Here is a 10,338-nt window from a genome sequence, read left to right as displayed (position 1 = left end):
AATCAACTATACTTCAATAAAAAATAAATTTAAAAAAGTGAAATGCAGCTGAACCTTTAACAATACTGGTTTGAACTGTATGGATCCACTTATATGGTGGATCAGTGGTAAATACTACAGTACTACACTGTGGTTGAATCCCTGGATGCAGAGGAACCTTGGATAGGGAAGGCTGACTATAAATTGCAGGAGGTTTAATCCTATCATTGTTCAAGGGTCAACTGTAATAGGATCACTGTGAAAATAACAATTAACCTTTTATTTCAACTTTGATGAAAGTGGATGATCAGAATTGTTTCAGTACTTTTTCCTCTGAAGCTACCTCACCATCCACAGACCTACTCCCCCTCAGTCCTCATCCCTTTTTTGCATTGGTCTACAATTACATCCCTTTTTTGCATTGGTCTACAATGGATAGAATTTGAAGCACTGCACTATAGTAATTGAGTTTTTACTTTTCTCATTTTCCCTTCCTTCTTTTTCTCCCTTAAGTTAGGGTAGACAATACAGATTATAAGAAATATTTGGGGAGACTGCTGTTTCTCATCTGTTTTCAGCTCAAAATGATCCCTATGTCAAAATGGCATATTTTGGAGTGGCATATTATAATCCCTTACATGTGTATTATGCTTAGAACAGTGCCTGGCCCATAGTAAGTATCCAATTCACATGTGTGAATATTAGTATTAGAGTATTAATATTAGTAATCACCATTGTAAGGTACATGGCACATAAATAATAATAAGTATATGGTGGCTATCATTACTTTTCTTCTGAACTTCCATGGTACTCTTCTTGTTTCTATCTCTCCTGCAAAATTTATTGTTATGTTGCCATTAGTTAAGTACATCCTTCCTTGCTGAATTATAAACTTCTTTAGGGCAGGCTGTGTCTCACTCACATTTATTTTTCCAGTTGTATTTGTTATTGTTCAGTTGCTCAGTTGTGTTTGACTCTTTGAGACCTCATGAACTGTAGCATGCAAGCTCCTCTGTCCTCCACTATCTCCCAACTGTATTCAGTTAGTTCAGTTCGGTCGCTCAGTCATGTCTTGACTCTTTGCGACCCCATGGACTGCAGCACACCAGGCCTCCCTGTCCATCACCAACACCCGGAGCTTGCTTATACTCGTGTCCGTCCAGTTGGTGATGCCATCCAACCATCTCATTCTCTGTCATTCCCTTCTCCTCCTGCCTTCAATCTTTCCCAGCATCAGGGTCTTTTCCAATGAGTCTATTCTTTGCATCAGGTGGCCAAAGTGTTGGACTTTCAGCATCAGTCTTTCCAATGAATATTCAGGACTGATTTCCTTTAGGATTGACTGGTTGGATTTCCTTGCAGTCCAAGGGACTCTCAAGAGTCTTCTCCAACACCACAGTTCAAAAGCATCAATTCCTCGGTGCTCAGCTTTCTTTATAGTCCAATTCTCACATCCATACATGACCACTGGAAAAACCATAGCTTTGACTAGATGGACCTTTGTTGGCAAAGTAATGTCTCTGCTTTTTAATATGCTGCCTAGGTTCATCATAACTTTTCTTCCAAGGAACAAGCGTCTTTTAATTTCATGGCTGCAGTCACCACCTGCAGTGACTTTGGAGCCCCCAAAAATAAAGTCTGTCACTGTTTCCACTGTTTCTCCATCTATTTGTCATGGAGTGATGGGACCAGATGCCATGATCTTAGTTTTCTGAATGTTGAGTTTTAAGCCAACTTTTTCACTCTCATCTTATACTTTCATTAAGAGGCTCACCAATTGTACTGACCCTCCATATTGATGTGCTAAATAACTGTTGTTGTTGTTTTAGTCGCTAAGTAGTTAAATGACTACATGCTTGTAAAATAGACCACTGATGATAACATTACATTTTCTGTGGCCAAAGACTACTATACTGTGAGCAAATACTATCTTTTAATAGCAGTCCTCCCTACAGGAGACTACAATAGGTTCTGGCCTTCCTCTATCACAATATAAAATGCTATAGTTAACTAAGTAGATGTTCACTGAAACCACTAGCTGATCCAACCAACAGTTGTCTTCCTTCATCAGAGAAGTATAAATTTATTAATTTTCCCTTTTTGGTAGTGGAGCTATAGTCTAACTATAATGTGGTTTGATGCTTTCTATATTTCTATGTCTAATCCAATTTCAGTAAGAAATACTCCAAATACGAGTAGGTAAAAATGTATTCCTCCTTTTATGAAAAAAAAAAAAAGATTATATTAGCATATTAATGAAGAAAAGTTGAGAAATGATAGAATTTTAATTCAAAATGGATATTTTATGTCATGCTATTTTGCTTCTAATGCAACAAGAAATTTTGTGTTTTCAATAAATGCAGACTGCACAGTGACAACAGATGTAATAAACAGAAAATACAGAGATCCATTTTGTCATCGTGAGTTTCAGATTGTAAACAAATTAAAAGAATGCTATATTTAGCTCCTGAGAAGTCAATAGTAATACTTTGGTTGTTAGGATAAAGAATTTTATTCCTATCCAAAGGAAAAATGAATTTAAAACTCAAATACAATGACAAAACACACATAAACTTAATTCTACACTTTACGCCAATATGTGCGGAAATGTACATGTACAACCCAGGCAGCAGCTGCAAGACTTGGGAGTCAAGAGACTGGAAGGAATTACAGAAACCTATCCAAAACAAAGGTTGCTTTACAGGGTCACCTCCTGAAAGATAGTTTAATTTAACTATACAGTAGTTAAAAACAAAGATGGCTCCTGTCTTGAGGGGATTTAAATCTAAAAAATGTAAGCAGAGATGTCTCAGGTATTATTAATAAGCTATGTCAAAAATTAAACTAAGAATCTTCTATTGTTTTAGATTAACATAAATGGTATCACACTGTACATATTGTGCAACTGGCATTTTTCTCTTCATACTGTATGTCTGAAATACATCTATAGCTCCACTGTACAAGTGCACTACATTTGTTTATCCATTCTATTATTGATGAATATTTAATTGGTTTATGCATCTCTTCTCAACTCTGTAGTTACTAATGTCAGGAGCTAGAAATCAACCACAATGTATTCACATCTGAGTAATCTACAATGTCAGAAAACAGGGCTCTTTATTCCTCCAAGAGCCAGCAGTCACATATGGAGCCACACACTACTGCATATCCTGGTGTTTGTGAGAGGAGCCTCTCTAGATTATAGCCCTAAAAGCTGAATTTAAATTTTATTATATGTCATCTGATTGTCCTGGAAAGTATTTGTACCATTTCATCTTCCCACCACCAGTGTAAAAGTTTATTTTTTTTCAAATTCTCACCAACATTTGGTATTTGTTTCTCTCAAACTAATGAGTCTGAAATGGTATCACTGGCTTTTGTTTGTTAGTAACTGCCTTATTGAGATATAATTGACTTACAATAATTGCAGTATGTAAAGTGTTCAGTTCAGTTCAGTTCTGTTCACTCACTCAGTCATGTCCGACTCTTTGCAACCCCATGAATCGCAGCACGCCAGGCCTCCCTGTCCATCTCCAACTCCTGGAGTTCACTCAGACTCGCGTCAATCAAGTCAGTGATGCCATCCAGCCATCTCATCCTCTGTCGTCCCCTTCTCCTCCTGCCCCCAATCCCTCCCAGCATCAAAGTCTTTTCCAATGAGTCAACTCTTCGCATGAGGTGACCAAAGTACTGGAGTTTCAGCTTTAGCATCATTCCTTCCAAAGAAATCCCAGGGTTGATCTCCTTCAGAATGGACTGGTTGGATCTCCTTGCAGTCCAAGGGACTCTCAAGAGTCTTCTCCAACACCACAGTTCAAAAGCATCAATTCTTCGGCACTCAGCCTTCTTCACAGTCCAACTCTCACATCCATACATGACCACAGTAAAAACCATAACCTTGACTAGACAGACCTTAGTCGGCAAAGTAATGTCTCTGCTTTTGAATATGCTATCTAGGTTGGTCATAACTTTTCTTCCAAGGAGTAAGCGCCTTTTAATTTCATGGCTGCAATCACCATCTGCAGTGATTTTGGAGCCCCCAAAAATAAAGTCTGACACTGTTTCCACTGTTTCCCCATCTATTTCCCATGGAGTGATGGGACTGGATGCCATGATCTTCGTTTTCTGAATGTTGAGCTTTAAGCCAACTTTTTCACTCTCCTCTTTTACTTTCATCAAGAGGCTTTCTAGTTGTAAAGTGTATAACTTGATTTTTAAGTTTTCATTGATAAGCAATGGCACTCATAAAACCACTGCTGTATTGTGACAAGAAGTAATGAACATACCTGTCATCACAGAATGTTTCCTTGTGCTCCTTTGTTATCCTCCCATCTCTCTTACACTACCCCCAGCCCAAGTCAATCACTGATCTACTTGATATAACTATTGATTATTTTGCATTATGTAAAATTTATATAAATGGAATTATACAGTGCATATTCTTTTTGGTCTCATTTTTCTCAGTATATTTATTTTGAGATTCATTCATGTTGCTTGTAATTCATTTCTTTTTATTACTAATTAGTATTTCACTGTATGGTTAAGCTACAATTTGTTTATCCATTCATATATTCACTGATAATTGGGATATTTCTAGCTTTTGGCTTTTACAAATGAAGCATCTATGCACAAGTCTTTGTGTAGAAATATGTTTTCATTTCTCTTCAGTAAATATTAATACCTAAGGATGGTGTTCCTGGGTCATATCGTATGGTAAGCATAGGTTTAATTTTATAAAAAATTGCCAAACTGTTTTCCAAGCAGTTGTGTAATTCAGCATTCCCATCAGCAGTGTATGGGAGTTCCAGTTGCTCCGAATCCTTGTCAACACTTGGTTTAGACAGTTTTGGTTTGTTGGTTTTTTTGTTTTTTTGTTTTTTTTGCATTTTAAGTCATCTAATATGTAATAGTAATATCTCATAGTAATCTGCATTTCTCTAATGACTAATAATTTTGAGCATCTCTTCATGTGCTTATTTGCCAGCTTTATGTCTTTTTTGGACTTCCCAGGTGGCTCAGTGGTAAAGACTCTGCCTACCAATGCAAGAGATCTGGGTTCAGTCTCTGGGTCGGGAAGATCCCCTGTAGGAGGAAATGGCAGCCCACTCCAGTATCCTTGCTTGGAAAATCCTATGGACAGAGGAGCCTGGGGTCTATAGTCCAGAGGGTCGCAAAGAGTCAGACATGACTGAGCACACAGCACACATGTCCTTATTGGCGACGTGCTTACTCAAAACTTCTGCCTATTCTTTTGTTGGATTGCTTGTCTGCTTATTAGTGGGTTTGAGAGTTCTTTAGGTATTCAGAATACAAATCCTTATCAGCTATGTGACTTTTAATTATTTTCTCCCAGTCTATGTCTTATATTTTCATCCTCTTAACCACATCTTTTGAAGAACAGAGATTCTTAATTTTGATGAAGTACAATATATCTTCTTTTCTCTTTTTTTCAATTGCGCTTTTGATGCTGTGTTTATGACAGCTTTCCTTCATCCAAGATCACAAATATTTCCTCTTATTTATCTGCCCGAGGGGAGAAAAAAGATATATTAGGTAGAAGACTGTTGAGGAACATCTTTAAAGTACTGAATATTATATCGATTGAGGATATCTGTCAAAAGTTAAAGCAAAATAAAGACTTTTTTGAACATACAAAACCTGAAAGAATTCTTTACCAGAAGATCTGCACTGCAGGAAATGTTAAAGAAAGCCCTTCAGGCAAAAGGGATTATACTACTAGGTGGAAATTTGAATCCACACAAAGGATTGATGAACATTGTGAATGTATATATATATATAGGGGTGTACCAGTTTTCCACTGTTGCTGTAACAAATTACCACAAACTTGGTGACTTAAAATAATAGAAATGTATTCTTTTACAGTTATATATCAGAGGTCTGACACATGTCTCAGCTAAAATCAAGGCGTTGGCAGGACTGTAGTCCTTTTGAATCTGAGCAGGGCCCTGTGGCACTCCTGGGCACAAAAACCTTTCTGTGTCCCCCATTTCTTCCTCCCCCCCCCCATTTCTTGATTGCAGGAAATGAGCTTCATTCAGCTTCTATGACCTTCCCTGAGTTCCAACAGTTGCAACAGTTGGGCAGGTTCAAATAAGTGCTAATCAGGGAAGGGAGGGGATGCAGAGACAGGGGAGAAACAGTCAAGAAACAATAGTGCAGCCTTGGGAGAGGGTCCTGATTCCCCCTCAAGGGACATTCATAACAATATTTTTGAGCTGTTTTGCAGGTACCGAAACCCCCACCAGATGGGAGAAGTTACTCTTTGCTACCCATGAGCATGCTGACCCCAGACAGGTTGGAACCAGAAGGCTGATGGTGCTGACTCCCACTTACCTCACCACCAACCAATCAGAAGAATGTCCATGAGCTGATCACACCCACTTTGAACCATCATTATACAACTCCTCACTACCCACTCCAGGTTGGTACATACAATTTTGGGAGCATTAGCCCACTGTGGCACCCTTTGCTTGGCAAAACAATAAATCTATTCTTTTCTACTCCTTCCAAAACTCTGTCTCTGAGATGTAATTTGGTGTTGGACTGCAGAGGCTGGATTTGGCTTCACTTTTGGGGGCATCTAGGGAAGAATCCATTTCTTCGCTGACTGTAGCAAGGGACTACCCTTAGCTGTTAGAGTTCTTGGTCCTTGCACATAACCCTCTACATCTCAGTATCCTCACACTGCCATTTCTCTGACTCACTCTTTCATTTCCCTCTTTCACTTCTATGACTCTTGTGAATAGAATGAGCCCACCTAATAATCCAGGATAATTTCTCCATCTCAAGGTCCTTATCCTTAATCTCATCTATAAAGTCTCTTTTGTGCTATAGGATAACATTCTTAAAGGTTCTTGAAACTGGGACATGGACATCTTTGGGGGGATTTATATTCTGCTTATCATAGTGGTAAATTTGGAAGACTGTTTTCTTTTTATTTAAATAACTTTCAAGATATTTGAGTGTTTAAAACTAAAATAAAAACACTTTGTTTTGGGGTTTATAACATGTAAAAGTCAGATATATGACAATAACACATAAGCCTGTAGGGGAGAAAAAGGAGTATAATATAAGGTTCTAATACTATGAAGTGAAGTGAAAGTCACTCAGTTGTGTCCGACTTTGCAGTCCATGGGATTCTCCAGGCCAGAATACTGGAGTGGGTAGCCTTTCCCTTCGCCAGGGGATCTTTCCAACCCAGGGATTGAACCCAGGGCTCCCACACTGCAGGCACATTTTTTACCAGCTGAGCCACAAGGGAAGTCCTCTAATACTATATTTGAAGCCATATACTGAAAGTATTGAAGAGAGATTGAACAAAATTACATGAGGTTTCCAACTTTACCTAACATGAGAAATGTACATACTTGTGCATTTTTCCTTGTATTGTGAATGAGGGCTTCTTTAGGTTATCAGTGAAGGAAATTTGTAAGGTCAGAGAGCATGTGCATATTCAGCTTCACTAGAAATACAAAGTAATTGTATTCATTTACAGATTTGTCAGCAATGAATGAGAATTCCTATTTTATCATGACCTTACTTGAAGTTCTCAGATTGTTTAACTTTCATCAACTTCATAGGTAAGAATATGATATCTCATTTCATTTTACATATTAAGCATCTTTTCATACCTTCCACATATTTATTGATTACTTGGGTTTCTTCATCTATGAAAGCCCTACTGCTCCATTTTATTATTTGTTGGATTTATAGTCATTCTTTATATATCTGTATATTGACTCTCAGTCAGTTACATAGATTGTAAAACTGTTTGCTTAGTCTATGACTTGTTTTTCCATTTTGTTTAAGGGGTCTTTTTTGTATAGATTTTTATATTAGTGCAGTCAAATTTATTGATATTTCTTTGAAGGATTGCATTTATTTTTATGTGTTACTGAAGACACATATTTTCTTTTGAAAGTTTCACAAGTCTTCTTCTCACATTTAAGCCTTTAACTTACCTGAAATTCATTTTTGTTTAAAGATCAAATTGGTATTTTGTTTCCATTTGTCCCAGTTGCCCCAGTATCAATCCAGTTTCTTGCTTTTGCTTTATAATGCTGCCTCTGCTATATGTCAAATTTCCATAATTGCGTGAGTTTCTAAATGTTTACTATATTCAATCTATTTATCTATCTCTGATGATTAGCACACTGGTTTATTTTACTATAACTTTGTAATAAGTCTTAATATTCAGTAGGGAAAATCTCACCTCCTGTTCTTCAGGAGATTTGGGGATATTCTATAAAATTTATTCATTGCAGATAGAATTTATTATCTCTATTGTAATTTTCTTTGATTGTAAATGAGCACTAATTTGATTAAAAAGCATATGTCAGTTTTCACCACACCTAGAAAAATGTCTAAATCCCTTAACCCTAACTCACAAAACCCTCTGTGGTCTGTCCCCTATACATTCCATCATTTGCCTTTAATCTTTCATATGGATTTTTAGAATTGGGTTGTCAAGTTCCAAGTAAATTCATGTTTAGCTGTGTTTAAAATTACATCGCATTTGTAGATTTCATCTATTCTGCAATGCCATAGATTGTAAGACACATCATTATTTTATGTGTCACTAAGAAAGAAAAATTGCTTCCCATTAAACTATGACATAATGCTTTCTTATCACTTAGACTTTTTGTTTTATACTTATTGAAAAAGCTCCCTTAGACTTATTTAGATACACACTTTTATCACTTTTTTTTTTCTTGTGGGCCCACAAAAATGAAAACGTAAGTGAAATAAATTGGTTAAGATATCCTTAAAACTTCGTGGCATTCAGAATTTGGCTTTTCTGAATCAATATAAAACTTCAATATCTATTTTTTTTCACACAATAATAGCTTCTGTGCCATCAAGGACATTGGTAATGCAGCATTTATTATAAGGAAAGTCCATCCACTTCTGTCTCTGAAATATTCTTCCCAACCACAGTACCCAAACATAATTCAGTTTCACGTACTTGTGAAATATCCCCCTTTTCTTGGGTCCTTGACTGTTCTTGGCAGGAAAATATGCAATCTCAGTCATTCTTACAATGAAAGAGACTTGCTTCCTTGATATCAAATATATGCCTCCTGCTCTGTTTCTGTATCTTCCTGCATTTACAATAAATTTTCATTTTAATGCTAAATAATAATATTACCATTTTAGGACATTTTAAACAGCCATTCAACTCAACACATGCAGTCCCCAAATGCACATAACTCAATTGAAGTGACAAGAATATGAACAGCTATGATGAAAAGTTTATTCATGTTCAGACAGTGACAGCTACATCATAGTCTATCCTGGGTACAAGGTATAAGAAATCACTCATTGTAAGCTACATCCCAATCTTAGAGACGCTTTAAAAAGTATGTTTATAATTGATGAACTATGGTATTTATTATAGTAGAATTGTCACCTTATAATAAATAGTTACAGAATTCTTAAATATCATAAATGGAGATTTAATATAGATCTTCTTTGTGTATTTTAATAATGTTTAGTATTTTCTGATAATGTTTTTGGTATTATAAATACTATATTGTAGTCAATTACATTTTATAGTTGATTATTGGGTTTAAGAATATTACTTTTGTTTTATATATTGATTTTATATTCAGTAATCCTGCTAAACTTTCTTACTAACTCTATAGATTTCCTTAGATTTTTCTATTCAGACAAATAATGTTGTCTACAAAAAACAGCACTATTTCTCTCCTTTGGCAGTCTATACTTCCTAATTACTTTCCCTTTCTGTTTTCATTGGTTAGGACATGAATACAATTTGGAATAGATGTGGTTATAATGAGCATATTTGTCTTGTTTAAAAGTTAATGCTTCTTAAATTTCACCACTAAACAAGAAGTTTGCTCTAGGTTTTTCAAGTTAAGGCCTTTCCCTTATATTACTGGTTTGCTATAAATTTTAATCTTGAATCAGTGTTAAATTTTATCATAGGCCTTTTCTACTAACAAGACCATATATTAATAGTTCTAATTCACTCTGTTAATGTGAATCCTGTTGATAAAATTTTCTGATTTCGGACAATCCTTGCAATCCTGGCATAAAGCCTACATGGTTGTAATGTATTACTTCTTTATGTAGGATGTCATTTAAGTTGTTATTTTATTTAGAATCTTTGAATCCACAATTCAATGTAAGATTAGTCTATAATTTTTCTTATACCTCATAAAGTATGTAGCTCTCTCTCTTTTTTTCTATTCTCTGATACAACTTGTATAAAATGAGCTTGGGGGATTTCATAAAACCTAACCTGTAAAACTTGGAGAAGGAAATGGCAACCCACTCCAGTATTCTTGCCTGGAGAATCCCATGGACAGAGGAGCC

Source organism: Oryx dammah, unplaced genomic scaffold (genome assembly GCF_014754425.2).
Source record: "Oryx dammah isolate SB20612 unplaced genomic scaffold, SCBI_Odam_1.1 HiC_scaffold_23, whole genome shotgun sequence".
Taxonomy (NCBI): Eukaryota; Metazoa; Chordata; class Mammalia; order Artiodactyla; family Bovidae; genus Oryx; species Oryx dammah.
This window is presented reverse-complemented; position numbering follows the sequence as displayed.